Source organism: Miscanthus floridulus, unplaced genomic scaffold (genome assembly GCF_019320115.1).
Source record: "Miscanthus floridulus cultivar M001 unplaced genomic scaffold, ASM1932011v1 fs_393_1, whole genome shotgun sequence".
In the NCBI taxonomy this organism is placed as follows: domain Eukaryota; kingdom Viridiplantae; phylum Streptophyta; class Magnoliopsida; order Poales; family Poaceae; genus Miscanthus; species Miscanthus floridulus.
Window position 1 is genome coordinate 68,603 of NW_027096689.1, and position 19,959 is coordinate 88,561.

The 19,959-nt window shown below is 42.5% G+C and overlaps 1 non-coding gene across 1 annotated transcript; it reads right to left on the reverse strand.

The window, feature by feature from the left end:
* Nucleotides 1-13,963: 13,963 nt before the first annotated feature.
* Nucleotides 13,964-14,119, reverse strand: LOC136531621 (5.8S ribosomal RNA). Its single transcript, XR_010778076.1, has one exon. It is a non-coding gene; the product is annotated as a 5.8S ribosomal RNA (ribosomal RNA).
* Between the last annotated feature and the right edge of the window lie 5,840 nt (nucleotides 14,120-19,959).

Genomic DNA, 19,959 nt, shown 5'->3' on the forward strand with positions numbered 1-19,959 from the left:
TGAGAAAGAAATAAGATAAGTCAGAAGCAATTTGGACCAAATTATCAAGTTAAATTTAGTCATCCCAAATCATTTTGAAGTTTTTGTAAAACAATGCAACAAAAACCTTGTAACGATTGCTCTGATACCATTCTGTGGCAGAACCTCCTAAGTTATAGGGCCCACATGCACCTGTCACTGTCCAACGACCTTTGACATTTATGCATATGTTTCCATGAACTTAAAAAGACTGTCGGGTGTCCTCGGGGAACCCCGAATCATCCACGATTTCCGAGCAGGATCACGTTACAGAGTCATTGCAGTATTACAACATTTATTCAAATCTCAAAACCAGAGTAAAAACAGCGGAAGTCTTACGATAACATAGTTTACAAATCAGTTGTTTCAAACCTTACAAACTAAGTTCGATGATTATTACAAACCATAGTAGTAGTGGAGTGGCATAATTAATATAAACATATCACACAAAATAAACATCCTGCCCAAGGATCACATATTTACTTCTCATCGTCAGAACGAACGATAGTCATGCAGCACGATCCAAAACAGATCTGCTCATGAGGCTCACCTGCAACAAGGGGTCAACGAACCCTGAGTACAAAAGTACTCAACAAGACTTATCCGAAATATTAACTGATAAACTCAGTAATGCAGGCTCAGGGATTCAAGGTATAGCTTTAACGATGATCAAAGTTCTTTTGCGTAAAAGCTCTTTTAACAACATTCTTTATATAGAAAACTTCTCAAGAATTATATACAAAGCTGACACGATCCGCACTGAGATCATGAAACTTCATATCCAACACCTTCACAAGCCTTATTCAAGTTCCAGTTATTAATACTACGATGATGAACAGTGAGTTGAGTCTCCATAATTGAGGAGCAACGACGATTCGAACCGATTAAGCCCAGCTGGGAATTCCAGACCACACGACATATGCAGGTCCCCGACCTACATATACCAACCTACCCTCGGATCCTCTAAAATAAGAACGGGTCCGCGCCACCCGAGAACACAGTACTCCACCATTCCAGCCCATGGCCACGTGGGTACACGCTATTCCCGCCATCTCTCCACTCCCAGTGCGCGAGTAGCCATTCTCGTAATAGAATTGCCAAGTTCGGGCTTACCGGAGTATGTGGTTAGTACTACAAATTCTCACCTCATGCAATTCAACAACGGACGTGCCTTAATCGACACAGGCGGAAAGAACCCGCTCACAAGACCTCCATGTCTTGTGGCTCACACACACCGAGTCCGCCCGGTCTAGATTTATTACTCCACATTCCCATATCACATGCTAACATAGTTAACCAATGTTCCGTTTAAACTTGCAGGTGGCAGGTAGTCACCCGACTTTCCTCGTTCTACGCATAGCTAAGCAAGGCTAGGTATACACGAGTTTAAAATTGGTAATATGGTAAATATGGAATAACAAGGGTGGTAATGCACCAATTAGGCTCTTACTTAACTCCTAATCACTTAATGCAGTAACAGAAAGCAAAAGCGAAATTAATTTATAAAACACAAGGTAGGGTTGTATGCATCCGGGGCTTGCCTTCGTTGACGGAAAAATCCGGTTCCTGCGACGTTACACAAGTATTCGATCCGACCTCAACAGACGGATTAACCTCTTCAACAGCTTGATTAACTACCACGTTTTCACCTTCGTTCACTACACGTAATAACAATGCCATGTTCAACATGATGCGGAATACTAAATATGATGCTCGATGATGGATACAAAAATTAACAATTTGAATACAACTTTCCTTCGCGGTACAGTTGCAAGTCCAACAAACTAAATCTTTTTCGTAACGCATACATCCACTGCCAAGGATCATTATCAACAAATGACCCAAGGTCATCACTCAATCCAAAATTCCAAACAAAAACCTAAATCATTAAAGGTTACTATTCGTTTTATGAATTAATTATTTAATTCAAAATTATGAAATAAATCAACTTATTCTAATTGAGCTCAAAATTTTAGTACATGTTCATTACATGATAAGTAAGTGGCAAAACAAATTTCATAATTTTTTGACAATTAAATAAGCCTAGAAAAATCATGGAAATCCATTTATTAATAAATTGAGCAATTTTTATCATACCCCAAAAATACTGAAAATCAATATTTCAAATTTTTGTTATATAATATACATCATAGAGAATTCACACAAAAATTTTCATAATTTTTGGAGCTCTAAATAAATCTACACAAAAATAACAAATTACAGCACTATTCATTTAATTCTGAAAAATAGAAAATCCACTTAGAACGCTGAGTCACTGACATGGTGGCCCCACCTGTCATCTTCTACCTCGCGCTTTGACTACGGCGACGACGGTGCTGACCAGCGATATATCGCCGCCGGTGAGTCCAACGGCGACGGCCAAGGTACCTACACCCTCCCCGAGACTAGGCGCATCCATTTTGAGCACAAGCCTGACCAACTACGGACTGGACCGAGCACTACGTCGGCCATGGCGGCCACGACGGCGCGGCTATGCTACGCCGATGAAATGAAGCCGAAAACGGTGAAACAGAGGGCATGGGAAGGTCCAGTAGCTCACCACGAACACGTTGGAGCAAAGAACGGGACCGTATAAGCTTTGGTGACACGGGTCGACGTTGACAGCGGTCACGGCGGAGCGATCTTCGACGACGGCGATGCTCCGGTAGCTGTGGTGGTCAAAATGAGAATTCAAAGGTTCACAAAGCACTACATCATTGAGGCGAAGCCGAAGCAAGACTCAGTAAAGGCAGAGGCTCACCGTAGCGCGCTAGCCACGGTGACGCGCACTCCACGGTGGTGCTGCCGGCCGTGAGGAAGAAAAGCGCCGAACGGCGTTTCTCGATGATGGCAAGCGACCAGGGCTAGTTATTTAGGTGCGCAAGGATGAGACGGAGCTGGGACAAGCTTATCAGCGACGGTGAAGCACTACGGCATCAACACGAGCTCGCCGGAGTTATGGCCGTGGCGTCGGAAAAACAGAGCAAGAGAGCGGAGGCAAACGGCGACGGCCAAGGCTAAGTAGAGCGGCTCAGAAGCGCAAGGAAGCTGCGCTGTGGCCTTCACCGCGCCAGCGCGACATCAAAGACGGCCACGACCGCGCCTGGAAGCAAACCGAAGATCGCCGGCCATGTAGCTAGGGCGGTGAGTACTGTTCACCGAATTTATAGATTTGCCATTCGGTTTCAAATTCAAATTACTCTCAAATTTGTATAGCAACTCAAAAATCTCCAAAAACAAAAGTTGTTCAAAATCAAAAGTTCTACAACTTTTCTTTTATAACCATCTCCTAATTCGGTCTAGATTTTGAAATGAACTTTTGAATTTGAATAGGGGATATTTAACGATTTACGCCTTTTTGAATTACTCAAAATTTTTCTAAACAACTTGAAAAACTCCAAAGATAAACTTTGATTAACTAGTCAAGCTCTACACTTTTGCTTTAAGGCTCAACCCCAAAATATGCTTAGATTTTGAAATGGATTTTCAGGGTAGGGTCTAAATGTCGAAAAACGGGGTTTTCTCGAAAAATTCAAAACCCAGACCAACTTTGAACTTGAGTCAAACAATACAATTCAACACTCATTACACAATTGTAAACTTGTTTTAGTAAATGCACATCAAAGTTTTCACCAAATGCCAAATGCTTTGCAATGCATATGATGACATGTCAGATTTTAATATTTAAACACCCGAGGTGTTACAATCCTTCCCCCTAAAAGAAATCTCGCCCCGAGATTCAAAGCCATAGGGTAAGTAATGGAAAAGGAAATGTGTCGTGAGAACACATACAAACTCTGTCCATAAAACAGCTGAGGTCCCTTTTACAAAACATAACTTGTACTACCGAGCTCAACTAACATTACTCGATTCTATATTGACGCTAAAAATTCGGGAAACTTTTCTAACAAGTAATCTTCTGATTCCCAAGTAGCTTCCTCTTCTGAATGTTGATTCCATTGTATTTTATAGAACTTGATTGTCCGTCTTCGAGTAACACGATCTTTCTGATCTAACACTCGGATAGGATATTCGGAATAGGTTAAATCCGGTTCTAGTTCTACTCCTTCAACTTCAACATTCTGTTCAGGCACTCGAAGACACTTTTTCAATTGAGAAACATGGAACACATCATGCACAGCTGCAAGATGTTCAGGTAACGTCAAACGATATGCTACTTTTCCATACCTCTCCAAAATTTGATATGGTCCAATATATCGAGGTGCCAACTTTCCTTTAACACCAAAACGGTTAACTCCCTTCATTGGTGATACTTTCAGATATACAAAATCTCCTTTGGTAAATACCAATGGTCTCCGCCTTTTATCCGCATAACTCTTTTGACGGGATTGAGCTATCTTCAAATTATTCTGTATTTGCCTAACCTTGTCTTCTGTTTCTTTCACAAGGTCAACTCCAAAGAACCTTCTTTCTCCAGGCTCAGACCAACTTAATGATGTTCTGCACCTACGACCATAGAGTGCTTCAAATGGAGCCATTCTAATGCTTTCCTGATAACTATTGTTGTATGAGAACTCGGCTAAAGGTAAGCATTCATCCCACTTATTGGAATAGTTAAGGACACAACACCTTAACATATCTTCAAGCACTTGATTAACTCTTTCAGTCTGTCCATCAGTTTGCGGATGATAAGCTGTACTGTACAGAAGTTTGGTACCCAATGAAGAATGCAATTATTTCCAAAAGTTGGAGACAAACTGTGTACCCCTATCTGACACAATAGTCTTGGGTACTCCATGGAGACTCATGATTCTTGCTAAATACATCTTGGCATATTGGATCGTAGGATATATTGTCTTGACTGGAAGAAAATGCGCTGACTTAGTGAGTCGATCTACAATAACCCAAACTGAGTCAAATCCCTTTGATGTCTTGGGTAGACCAACAATAAAGTCCATACTTATGTCCTCCCACTTCCAAGATGGAATAGGTAATGGTTGTAATTCACCAGCAGACCTCAAATGTATAGCTTTTACCTTTTGACAAGTGTCACACTTTGCTATGTATCTAGCAATCTCTATTTTCATTTTAGTCCACCAGAATCTTTGCTTCAAGTCATGGTACATCTTGTTGCTTCCCGGATGGATCGATAACCTAGTAGCATGTGCCTCATCTAGAATTGACTGCCGCAACTCAGGAACTTTTGGTACCACCAGGCGATCCTTGAACCACAACACATCTTCATTGTCAATACTAAAGCATTCCGCTTTTCCATTCTTGACCCTTTCCTTGATATGGGCTATACCCTTGTTTTCCTTCTGAGCAGCAATAACTTGATCTCGAATAGTGGCTTCAACAATTATGTTGGTCAAACTTCCTTGTCGAATTACTTCTACATTCAACTTTTCCATTTCTTGACATAAATTCAAACCCATTGTTCTCACTGTCAGACAATTGCAATAACTTTTGCGACTGAGAGCATCTGCAACTACATTTGCTTTACCAGGGTGATAATGTACTTCCAAATCATAATCTTTAATTAGTTCTAACCATCTTCTTTGTCGCATGTTCAATTCTGACTGAGTGAAGATATATTTTAAGCTTTTGTGGTCTGTATACATATGACACATATTACCAAGCAGGTAATGCCGCCAAATCTTTAGAGCATGAACCACAGCTGCTAATTCCAAGTCATGAGTCGGATAATGTTCTTCATGTTGCTTAAGTTGCCTAGATGTATAGGCAATGACTCGACCTTCTTGCATCAACACACATCCAATACCAATACCTGAAGCATCACAATAAACATCAAACGGCTTCTCGATGTCAGGTTGGGCTAACACTGGTGCAGTAGTCAACAGTCTCTTCAAAGTCTGGAAAGCCTCTTCACAATCTGATGACCAGACAAACTTAACTTGGTTCTTCAACAATTCAGTTATGGACTTTGATATCTTTGAGAAATCTAGAATAAACCGACGGTAATATCCCGCCAAACCTAGAAAACTCCGAACTTGATGAACTGTGGCTGGCGGTTTCCAATCAAGCACATCTTTCACTTTGCTGGGATCAACTGCAACTCCTTCGGCTGACAAGACATGTCCAAGAAATTGCACTTCCTTAAGCCAAAAATCACATTTGCTGAACTTGGCATATAGTTGATGTTCTCTCAAACGGGTCAGAACAATTCTGAGATGTTCCGCATGTTCTTTCTTATTCTTGGAATATACTAAAATGTCATCAATAAACACTACTACAAACTTGTCTAGCTCCGGCATGAATACTGAGTTCATTAGATACATGAAATGAGCTAGAGCATTTGTCAAACCAAAAGACATTACCAAGTATTCATATAACCCATATCTTGTGGTAAATGCCATTTTGGGAATATCCTCAGGCTTTATCTTGATTTGGTGATATCCTGATCTCAAATCTATCTTGGAGAAAACTTTGGCTCCGGCCAGTTGATCAAAAAGCAGATCTATCCGAGGTAATGGATACTTATTCTTGATGGTCACTTCATTCAATGGACGATAGTCAACACATAACCTTAGGGTCTCATCTTTCTTTTTCACAAAAATTGCCGGACATCCCCAAGGTGAAGAACTAGGTTGGATAAACCCTTTCTCAATCAATTCTTGTAACTGAGTTTTCAACTCGGCCAATTCCTTAGGTGGCATCCTATAAGCTCTCCGAGAAATCGGAGCTGTTCTGGGTTGTAACTCTATATTGAACTGTACATCCCTATCAGGTGGTAGACCGGGTAAATCTTCAGGAAACACATCCGAAAATTCACACACTACCGGAATATCTCTAATCTCTTTGACAGCAGTTGCACAAATCTTGCTCACTGATCTTCTTAGGGTTGGAAGTTGGATAAGAAGTTGAGAATTACTATCAGGCAAACTCACTCTTAAGGTTCTATTCAAAGCATCTATAACAGCCTTATGCTAATACATCCAATTCATTCCCAAAATTACATCTATATCCTGATCCTTAAGGATAATCATGGTAGTGGGAAAAATATGCCCACCCAGGTTTACGGGTACCTGGTATACCATTTCCTTAGTACATAGACGTCCCCCGGGCGACTGTATAAAGAAACTTTCCTTTGTTGCCCCAATCAAATTTCATGCTTCATGACAAATGTTCTATTGATGAATGAATGCGATGCGCCAGAATCAAAAAGTATAACTGCAGGGTGATTGGCAATAGGAAACATACCCATCATCACTGGCTCCCCTTCCGGAATTTCTCCAGCTTGAATATAGAACACCCGTCCTGTCTTCCTCTCATCTTTGCCCTTCTGAGCATTCTGATTGGGGTTCTTGTTTGGTGCCTGACCCTGTTGTTGATTGGCAGGAGCCTTCTGATAATTTTGATTAACCTGCCTAGGATATGGACATTCCCTGGAGAAATGACCAGTCCTTCCACAATTGTAACACGGATAGTTGTGACCCTGGGATGTTGGAGCATTGCCACCAGAAGCATTGGTTGACTGTGAACTCGGATAGGTTATAGTAGGACGGACATTTGACTGTTGCCCGGCTTGGAACTACGGCGGACGATAAGGAGGACGATTATGATGTACTGGATGATAAATCACCCTCTGCCTCTTCGGATTTCCCCCAAAAGATCCAGACGGCACACTCTTTTTCTTTTTTAGCTCCTTATGCTGCCGATACTTTGACTCTGAAGCAATTGCAATATTTACTGCCTCATGATAAGTAACATTGGTGCAAGTGGTCATCATAGTCTGCAACTTGGTGTTCAGGCCTCTCATAAACCACCTCTTCTTCTTGGCATCAGTATTGACATGTTCGGATGCATATTGGGACAGATGATTAAATCTTCCCATGTACTGCATCACGGTTTGATCTCCTTGTTTTAAAGCAAGGAATTCATCTAGCTTCATAGCCATCACTCCTTCAGGGATATAATGGGCTCTGAAGGCAGTACGGAACTCATCCCAAGTTATTGGAATGCCAGCAGGTTGCATAGCCACTAAGTTTGCCCACCAAGCACTTGCTGCTCCTCTAAGTTGTTGGGCGGCAAATGTAGGTTTCTGATACTCCGTGCATGGGATAAGGTCAAATTTCTGCTCCATGGTTCGAAGCCAGTCATCAGCCTCCAATGGTTCATCTGCCTTGGTGAACACCGGGGGTCTTGTGTCTGTGAAATCAACATATGTAGCCTCCTGTCGGTTATGGTGGTGTCCACGGTTTCCATACATCTGATTCTGATTACTCTGAGCCATCTCATGAAGCAAACGAGAATTTTCAGCCGTCACATTGACAAGTGCAGTTATAGCATCAGCTAAATTGGTTGGAACTGGTGGCGGATCTGGAATACCGTCCTCATCTTGTGAAGTTCCCGGAATAAACGAACCCCATGTACGACGCATCTGCTCATAACAAACCAAACTTTATTCACATGTCTTTATTGAATTGTACCAAAGCTTACTCTAGACACATTACATGGAGCTTACTAATGTACAAACAAACCCACGAGTACAAAAACAGAACTACATAACTTAACTAGAGCTACTATTATACAACTCTACTCTTTTCCTCAATTTCTTCAAACTTCAGGCTCGGTATCCATTCCGGAATTATTACCGCCTTCATCATCACTTTCATCGATCATTACTAATTCTTCAGGATCTTCTTCTTCTTCCTCTCCCGATTCATCATCATCGGCAAGGATGACACCGGGGTCCATGGCATCAGCTTGAGGCTCATGATTCGGATTCAGTAGATTGCTAAGCCTATGAACTTCCTCATGTAGATATGTATTATGTTCTTCTAAATCTTCTACATAGAATTCTAGCTCATGAGTTCTAGCTCTAGCTACATTTTCCCTGTGCCAAGCTTCATTTCTTCCTTCCACCGTACGAACTAACATACTTTCGCAGTTCCTATGCGCGGTGGTGAGCTGCCTCAATTGACCCTGCAATTCTCCTATTTGTATAACATCCAAAGCCCTATCTCTAGTAGATTGTGCTAACTCCATAGAAACCCTCAGTATCTCTGCCTGGGGATCAGGCCTAGAGCTGCTACTGCTAGCACCATCATTTCTAGGGGCAAGTTGGTGACGAGGAACTCCTTTGGGTCCGATGGACTTACGGGGCGTCATCTTGGCACGAGCCATACTGTAGGAAACCAATTTAATCCAAGTAAGACCATTTGATCAAAATCTAAAAAGTAGCTAAGATGGATTACATTCCTCAAACCAGACTCACTACTTAACTCCAGACTAAGAGGTGAAGGAAGTAACGAGTGAATTATTCATGATGCATGAATCGTTCTTACGAACAAAACATCAAAGTTTATAATGCATATAAACAACATTTATTTTGTATATAGGGCATAGTAATATTACTACTCCACACAAAACATTTTAATCAAATAGGGAATGGTGAGAAAGAAATAAGATAAGTCAGAAGCAATTTGGACCAAATTATCAAGTTAAATTTAGTCATCCCAAATCATTTTGAAGTTTTTGTAAAACAATGCAACAAAAACCTTGTAACGATTGCTCTGATACCATTCTGTGGCAGAACCTCCTAAGTTATAGGGCCCACATGCACCTGTCACTGTCCAACGACCTTTGACATTTATGCATATGTTTCCATGAACTTAAAAAGACTGTCGGGTGTCCTCGGGGAACCCCGAATCATCCACGATTTCCGAGCAGGATCACGTTACAGAGTCATTGCAGTATTACAACATTTATTCAAATCTCAAAACCAGAGTAAAAACAGCGGAAGTCTTACGATAACATAGTTTACAAATCAGTTGTTTCAAACCTTACAAACTAAGTTCGATGATTATTACAAACCATAGTAGTAGTGGAGTGGCATAATTAATATAAACATATCACACAAAATAAACATCCTGCCCAAGGATCACATATTTACTTCTCATCGTCAGAACGAACGATAGTCATGCAGCACGATCCAAAACAGATCTGCTCATGAGGCTCACCTGCAACAAGGGGTCAACGAACCCTGAGTACAAAAGTACTCAACAAGACTTATCCGAAATATTAACTGATAAACTCAGTAATGCAGGCTCAGGGATTCAAGGTATAGCTTTAACGATGATCAAAGTTCTTTTGCGTAAAAGCTCTTTTAACAACATTCTTTATATAGAAAACTTCTCAAGAATTATATACAAAGCTGACACGATCCGCACTGAGATCATGAAACTTCATATCCAACACCTTCACAAGCCTTATTCAAGTTCCAGTTATTAATACTACGATGATGAACAGTGAGTTGAGTCTCCATAACTTGAGGAGCAACGACGATTCGAACCGATTAAGCCCAGCTGGGAATTCCAGACCACACGACATATGCAGGTCCCCGACCTACATATACCAACCTACCCTCGGATCCTCTAAAATAAGAACGGGTCCGCGCCACCCGAGAACACAGTACTCCACCATTCCAGCCCATGGCCACGTGGGTACACGCTATTCCCGCCATCTCTCCACTCCCAGTGCGCGAGTAGCCATTCTCGTAATAGAATTGCCAAGTTCGGGCTTACCGGAGTATGTGGTTAGTACTACAAATTCTCACCTCATGCAATTCAACAACGGACGTGCCTTAATCGACATAGGCGGAAAGAACCCGCTCACAAGACCTCCATGTCTTGTGGCTCACACACACCGAGTCCGCCCGGTCTAGATTTATTACTCCACATTCCCATATCACATGCTAACATAGTTAACCAATGTTCCGTTTAAACTTGCAGGTGGCAGGTAGTCACCCGACTTTCATCGTTCTACGCATAGCTAAGCAAAGGCTAGGTATACACGAGTTTAAAATTGGTAATATGGTAAATATGGAATAACAAGGGTGGTAATGCACCAATTAGGCTCTTACTTAACTCCTAATCACTTAATGCAGTAACAGAAAGCAAAAGCGAAATTAATTTATAAAACACAAGGTAGGGTTGTATGCATCCGGGGCTTGCCTTCGTTGACGGAAAATCCGGTTCCTGCGACGTTACACAAGTATTCGATCCGACCTCAACAGACGGATTAACCTCTTCAACAGCTTGATTAACTACCACGTTTTCACCTTCGTTCACTACACGTAATAACAATGCCATGTTCAACATGATGCGGAATACTAAATATGATGCTCGATGATGGATACAAAAATTAACAATTTGAATACAACTTTCCTTCGCGGTACAGTTGCAAGTCCAACAAACTAAATCTTTTTCGTAACGCATACATCCACTGCCAAGGATCATTATCAACAAATGACCCAAGGTCATCACTCAATCCAAAATTCCAAACAAAAACCTAAATCATTAAAGGTTACTATTCGTTTTATGAATTAATTATTTAATTCAAAATTATGAAATAAATCAACTTATTCTAATTGAGCTCAAAATTTTAGTACATGTTCATTACATGATAAGTAAGTGGCAAAACAAATTTCATAATTTTTTGACAATTAAATAAGCCTAGAAAAATCATGGAAATCCATTTATTAATAAATTGAGCAATTTTTATCATACCCCAAAAATACTGAAAATCAATATTTCAAATTTTTGTTATATAATATACATCATAGAGAATTCACACAAAAATTTTCATAATTTTTGGAGCTCTAAATAAATCTACACAAAATAACAAATTACAGCACTATTCATTTAATTCTGAAAAATAGAAATCCACTTAGAACGCTGAGTCACTGACATGGTGGCCCCACCTGTCATCTTCTACCTCGCGCTTTGACTACGGCGACGACGGTGCTGACCAGCGATATATCGCCGCCGGTGAGTCCAACGGCGACGGCCAAGGTACCTACACCCTCCCCGAGACTAGGCGCATCCATTTTGAGCACAAGCCTGACCAACTACGGACTGGACCGAGCACTACGTCGGCCATGGCGGCCACGACGGCGCGGCTATGCTACGCCGATGAAATGAAGCCGAAAACGGTGAAACAGAGGGCATGGGAAGGTCCAGTAGCTCACCACGAACACGTTGGAGCAAAGAACGGGACCGTATAAGCTTTGGTGACACGGGTCGACGTTGACAGCGGTCACGCGGAGCGATCTTCGACGACGGCGATGCTCCGGTAGCTGTGGTGGTCAAAATGAGAATTCAAAGGTTCACAAAGCACTACATCATTGAGGTGAAGCCGAAGCAAGACTCAGTAAAGGCAGAGGCTCACCGTAGCGCGCTAGCCACGGTGACGCGCACTCCACCGGTGGTGCTGCCGGCCGTGAGGGAAAGAAAAGCGCCGAACGCGTTTCCCGATGATGGCAAGCGACCAGGGCTAGTTATTTAGGTGCGCAAGGATGAGACGGAGCTGGGACAAGCTTACAGCGACGGTGAAGCACTACGGCATCAACACGAGCTCGCCGGAGTTATGGCCGTGGCCGTCGGAAAAAAAGAGCAAGAGAGCGGAGGCAAACGGCGACAGCCAAGGCTAAGTAGAGCGGCTCAGAAGCGCAAGGAAGCTGCGCTGTGGCCTTCACCGCGCCAGCGCGACGTCAAAGACGGCCATGACCGCGCCTGGAAGCAAACCGAAGATCGCCGGCCATGTAGCTAGGGCGGTGAGTACTGTTCACCGAATTTACAGATTTGCCATTTGGTTTCAAATTCAAATTACTCTCAAATTTGTATAGCAACTCAAAAATCTCCAAAAACAAAAGTTGTTCAAAATCAAAAGTTCTACAACTTTGCTTTTATAACCATCTCCTAATTCAGTCTAGATTTTGAAATGAACTTTTGAATTTGAATAGGGGATATTTAACGATTTACGCCTTTTTGAATTACTCAAAATTTTTCTAAACAACTTGAAAAACTCCAAAGATAAACTTTGCTTAACTAGTCAAGCTCTACACTTTTGCTTTAAGGCTCAACCCCAAAATATGCTTAGATTTTGAAATGGATTTTCAGGGTAGGGTCTAAATGTCGAAAAACGGGGTTTTCTCGAAAAATTCAAAACCCAGACCAACTTTGAACTTGAGTCAAACAATACAATTCAACACTCATTACACAATTGTAAACTTGTTTTAGTAAATGCACATCAAAGTTTTCACCAAATGCCAAATGCTTTGCAATGCATATGATGACATGTCAGATTTTAATATTTAAACACCCGAGGTGTTACATTATGCAAGGCTAACACCCGAGGTGTTACACGCGCCTTGCGGCGTGCAGAGACCGACCATGCCGACGACGGCAGCCGGAGGCGCCTAGGGCCCCCGGGCTTAGGCCGCCGGCGCGGCCAACAACGGTCCATGCCCCGAGCCGATCGGCGGACCAGCAGAAGCCATTCCACATACGACCGGGACGCATCGCTAGCCCCCATCTGCTTCCCTCTTGACAATTTCAAGCACTCTTTGACTCTCTTTTCAAAGTCCTTTTCATCTTTCCCTCACGGTACTTGTTCGCTATCGGTCTATCTCCTGTATTTAGCCTTGGACGGAGTTTATCGCCCGATTTGGGCTGCATTCCCAAACAACCTGACTCGTTGACGGTGCCTCGTGGTGCGGCAGGGTCCGGGACGGACGGGTCTCTCACCCTCCTAGGCGTCCCTTTCTAGGGAACTTGGGCCCGGTCCGTCACTGAGGACGCCTCTCCAGACTACAATTCGGGTGACGAGGCCACCCGATTCTCAAGCTAGGCTGGTCCCGGTTCGCTCGCCGTTACTAGGGGAATCCTTGTAAGTTTCTTCTCCTCCACTTATTTATATGCTTAAACTCAGCGGGTAGTCCTGACTGACCTGGGGTTGTGGTCCGAGCAGCGATGCGCTGCGGTGCTCCATGGGTCCTTAGGGCCGATGCACCGGCCGATTACCGGGGCACTGCACCGAGAACAATTGAGTGTCGCCCACCACGTGCTGTGCCCAACACGATTTGCCGGCAGCCCCAACTTCGGCCCACCACGCCATGCAGCGCGGGGGGGCCAAACACCATGTCCCTCCACCTTGGGTGGGTTGGGAGTGTCTTTTGGCGTGATGCCCAGGCAGACGTGCCCTTGGCCAGAAGGCCTCGGGCGCAACTAGCGTTCAAAAACTCGATGGTTCGCGGGATTCTGTAATTCACACCAGGTATCGCATTTCGCTACGTTCTTCATCGATGCGAGAGCCGAGATATCCGTTGCCGAGAGTCATGTGGATTAAGATATCATCGCTGTGCGGGGAGCGGCAGGCAGGCCGACCGCCCCACCGAGCAAGGCAATATAAGTGTTCCTTGACGCCCCACCGAGCAAGGTTCTGTTGTGGCCCCTCCGCCCCGGGACGGAGCTCGGGGACCTAATGCCGAGCCGAAGCTTGGCGGCACGAGGGACTCATTCGCAGTCTTTTTTGTTTAAGGGTCACGACAATGATCCTTCCGCAGGTTCACCTACGGAAACCTTGTTACAACTTCTCCTTCCTCTAAATGATAAGGTTCAATGGACTTCTCGCGACGTTGAGGGCGGCGAACCGCCTCCGTTGTCGCGATCCGAACACTTCACCAGACCATTCAATCGGTAGGAGCAACGGGCGGTGTGTACAAAGGGCAGGGTCATAGTCAACGTGAGCTAATGACTCACGCTTACTAGGCATTCCTTGTAGAAGACTGTGGCAGAACCTCCTAAATTATAGGGCCCACATGCACCTATCACTGTCCAACGACCTTTGACAACTATGCATATGTTTCCGGTAACTTAAGAAGACTGTCGGGTGTCCTCAGGGAACCCCGAATCATCCACGATTTCCGAGCAAGATCACATTACAGAGTCATTGCAGTATTACAACATTTATTCAAATATCAACACCTAAGTAAAAATAGCGGAAGTCTTATGATAACTTAGTTTACAAACCAGTTGTTTCAAATCTTACAAACTAAGTTCGATAATTATTACAAACCATAGTAGTAGTGGAGTGGCATAATTAACATAAACATAACACACAAGATAAGCATCCTGCCCAAGGATCACACATTCACTTATCATCATCGACCTGAACAAGAGTCATGCAGCAAGGTCCAAAACAGACCTGCTCATGAGGCTCACCTGCAACAAGGGTCAACGAACCCTGAGTACAAAGTACTCAACAAGACTTAACCGAAATATTAACTGATAACTTAGGAATACAGGCTCAGGGATTCAAGGTATAGCTTTAACAATAATCAAAGTTCTTTTGCATAAAAGCTCTTTAACAAAATTCTTTATATAGAAAACTTCATAAAAATCATATACAAAGCTGACACGATCCGTGTTAAGATCGTGAAATTTCATATCCAACACCTTAATGAACTGTGGTTGGTGGTTTCCAATCAAGCACATCCTTCACTTTGCTTGGATCAACTGCAACTCCTTCAGCTGACAAGACATGTCCAAGAAATTGCACTTCCTTAAGACAAAAATCACACTTGCTGAACTTGGCATATAGTTGATGTTCTCTCAAGCGGGTCAGAACAATTCTGAGATGTTCCGCATGTTCTTTCTTATTCTTGGAATATACTAAAATGTCATCAATAAACACCACTACAAATTTGTCTAGCTCAGGCATGAATATTGAGTTCATCAGATACATGAAATGAGCCGGAGCATTTGTCAAACCAAAAGAAATTACCAAGTATTCATATAATCCATATCTTGTGGTAAATGCCATTTTGGGAATATCTTCAGGCTTTATCTTGATTTGATGATATCCTGACCTCAAATCTATTTTGGAGAAAACTTTGGCTCCGGCTAATTGATCAAAAAGCAAATCTATCTGAGGTAAGGGATACTTATTCTTGATGGTCACTTCATTCAACGGACGATAGTCAACACATAACCTCAGGGTCTCATCTTTCTTTTTCACAAAAATTGCCGGACATCCCCAAGGTGAGGAACTAGGTTGGATAAACCCCTTCTCAATCAATTCTTGTAACTGAGTCTTCAACTTGGCCAATTCCTTAGGCGGCATCCTATAAGCTCTCTGAGAAATTGGAGCTGTTCCAGGTTGTAACTCTATGTTAAACTGTACATCCCTATCAGGTGGTAGACCGGGTAAATCTTCAGGAAACACATCCAGAAATTCACACACCATCGGAATATCTCTAATCTCTTTGATAGCAGTTGCACAAACCTTGCCCACTGATCTTCTTAGGGTTGGAAGTTGGATGAGAAGTTGAGAATTACTATCTGGCAAACTCACCCTTATAGTTCTATTCAAAGCATCTATAACAGCCTTATGCTGATACATCCAATTCATTCCCAAGATTACATCTATATCCTGATCCTTAAGGATAATCATGGTAGTGGGAAAAATATGCCCACCTAGGTTTACGGGTACCTGGTATACCATTTCCTTAGTACACAGACGTCCCCCGGGCGACTGTATAAAGAAACCTTCCTTTGTTGCCCTAATTGAAATTTCATACTTCAAGACAAATGTTCTATTGATGAATGAATGCGATGCGCCAGAATCAAAAAGTATAACTGCAGGGTGATTGGCAACAGGAAACATACCCATCATCACTGGCTCCCCTTCCAGAATTTCTCTAGCTTGAATATAGAACACCCGTCCTGTCTTCCTCTCATCTTTGCCCTTCTGAGCATTCTAATTGGGGTTCTTGTTTGGTGCCTGACCCTGTTGTTGATTGGCAGGGGCCTTCTGATAATTTTGATTAGCCTGCCTAGGATATAGACATTCCCTGGAGAAATGACTAGTCCTTCCACAATTGTAACATGGATAGTTGTGACCCTGGGACGTTGGAGCATAGCCACCAGGAGTATTGGTTGACTGTGAATTCGGATAGGTTATAGCAGGACGAACATTTGACTGTTGCCTGGCTTGAGACTGTGGCGGACGGTAAGGAGGACGATTATGATGTACTGGATGATAAATCACCCTCTGCCTCTTCTGATTTCCCCCAAAAGATCCAGACAACATACTCTTTTTCTTTTTTAGCTCCTTATGCTACCGATACTTTGCCTCTGAAGCAATTGCAATATTCACTGCCTCATGATAAGTGACATTGGTGCAAGTTGTCATCATCGTCTGTAGCTTGGTATTCAAACCTCTCATAAACCACCTCTTCTTCTTTGCATCAGTATTGACATGTTCTGATGCATATTGTGACAGGTGATTAAATCTTCCCACATACTGCATCATGCTTTGATCTCCTTGCTTCAAAGCAAGGAATTCATCTAGCTTCATAGCCATCACTCCTTCAGGGATATAATGGGCTCTAAAGGCAGTACGGAACTTAGCCCAAGTTATTGGAATGCTAGCTGGTTGCGTAGCCACTAAGTTTGCCCACCACGCACTTGCTGCTCCTCTAAGTTGCTAGGCGGCAAACGTAGGTTTCTGATACTCCGTGCATGGAATAAGGTCAAATTTCTGCTCCATGGTTCGAAGCCAGTCATCAACCTCCAATGGTTCATCTACCTTGGTGAACACTGGTGGTCTTGTGTCTGTAAAATCAACATATGTAGCCTCCTATCTGTTATGGTGGCGACCACGGTTTCCTTGCATCTGATTCTGATTACTTAGAGCGATCTCGTGAAGCAAACGAGAATTTTCAGCCGTCACATTGACAAGTGCGGTTATAGCATCAGCTAGATTTGTTGGAACTGATGGCGGATCTAGAATACCATCCTCATCTTGTGAAGTTCCCGAAATAAACGAACCCCGCGTACGACGCATCTACTCATAACAAACCAAACTTTATTCACAAGTCTTTATTGAATTGCACCAAAGCTTACTCCAGACACATTACATAGAGTTTACTAATATAAATACAAACCCGCGAGTACGAAAACAAAACTACATAACTTAACTAGAACTACTATTATACAACTCTACTCCTTTCCTTAATTACTTCAGACTTCAGGCTCGGTATCCATTCCGGAATTATTACCGCCTTCATTATCACTTTCATCGATCATTACTAATTCTTCAGGATCTTCCTCTTCTTCTGATTCGTCATCATCGGCAAGGATGACACCGGGATCCATGGCATCAGCTTGAGGCTCATGATTTGGATCTAATAGATTGCTAAGCCTATGAACTTCCTCATGCAGATAAGTATTATGTTCTTCTAAATCTTCTACATAGAATTCTAGCTCATGAGTTCTAGCTCTAGCTACATTTTCTCTCTACTAAGCTTCATTCCTTACTTCCACCGTATGAACCAACATACGTTCGCAGTTCCTATGCACGGTGGTGATACGCCTCAATTGACCCTGTAATTCTCCTACCTGTATAGCATCCAAAGCCCTATCTCTAGTAGCTTGTGCTAATTCTGCAGAAATCCTCTATATCTCTGCCTAGGGATCAGGCCTAGAACTGCTACTGCTAGCACCATCATTTCTAGGGGCAAGTTGGTGACAAGGAACTCCTTTGGGTCCAATGGACTTACGGGGCATCATCTTGGCACGAGCCATACTGTAGGAAGCCAATTTAATCCAAGTAAGACCATTTGATCAAAGTCTAAAGAGCAGCTAGGATGGATTACATTACTCAAACCAGACTCACTACTCAACTCCAGACTCAGAGGTGAAGGAAGTAACGAGTGAATTAATCATGATGCATGAAGCGTTCTTATGAACAAAAACATCAAAGCTTATAATACACATAAACAACATTTGTTTTTATATAGGGCATAGTAAGATTACTACTCCACCACACAAAACCTTTTTTAATCAAATAAGGAATGGTGAGAAAGAAATAAGATAAGTCAGAAGCAATTTGGACCAAATTATCAAGTTAAATTTAGTCATCCCAAATCATTTTGAAGTTTTTGTAAAACAATACAACAAAAACCTTGTAACAATCGCTCCGATACCATTCTGTGGCAGAACCTCCTAAATTATAGGGCCCACATGCACCTATCAATGTCCAACGACCTTTGACAACTATGCATATGTTTCCGGTAACTTAAGAAGACTATCGGGTGTCCTTGGGGAACCCCGAATCATCCATGATTTCCGAGCAGGATCACATTACAGAGTCATTGCAGTATTACAACATTTATTCAAATATCAACACCAGAGTAAAAACAGCGAAAGTCTTATGATAACTTAGTTTACAAACTAGTTGTTTCAAATCTTACAAACTAAGTTCGATAATTATTACAAACCATAGTAGTAGTGGAGTGGCATAATTAACATAAACATAACACACAAGATAAGCATCCTGCCCAAGGATCACACGTTCACTTATCGTCATCGACTTGAACAACAGTCATGCAGCAAGGTCCAAAACAGACCTGCTCATGAGGCTCACCTGCAACAAGGGTCAACGAACCCTGAGTACAAAAGTACTCAACAAGACTTAATCGAAATATTAACTGATAACTTAGGAATGCAGGCTCAGGGATTCAAGGTATAGCTTTAACAATAATCAAATTTCTTTTGCGTAAAAGCTCTTTAACAAAATTCTTTATATAGAAAACTTCATAAAAATCATATACAAAGCTGACACGATCCATGTTAAGATCATGAAACTTCATATCCAACACCTTCACAAGCCTTATTCGAGTTCTAGTTATTAATACTATGATGATGAATAGAGAAGTGAGTCTCCATAACCGAGGAGCAATGACGATTCGAACCGATTAAACCCAGCTGGGAATTCTAGACCACACGACATATGCAGGTCCCCGACCTACATATACCAACCTACCCTCGGATCCTCTAAAATAAGAACGGGTCCGCACCACCCGAGAATACAGTACTCCACCAATCCAGCCCATTGCCACGTGGGTACATGCTATTCCCGCCATCTCTCCACTCCCAGTGCGCGAGTAGCCATTCTCGTAATAGAATAGCCAAGTTAAGGCTTACCGGAGTATGTGGTTAGTACTACAAAGTCTCACTGCACACAGTTCAACAACGGTACGGACCTTAACCGACACAGACGGAAAGAATCCGCTCACAAGACCTCCATGTCTTGTGGCTCACACACACCGAGTCCGCCTAGTCTAGATTTATTACTCTACATCCCCATATCACATGATAACATAAGTAACCA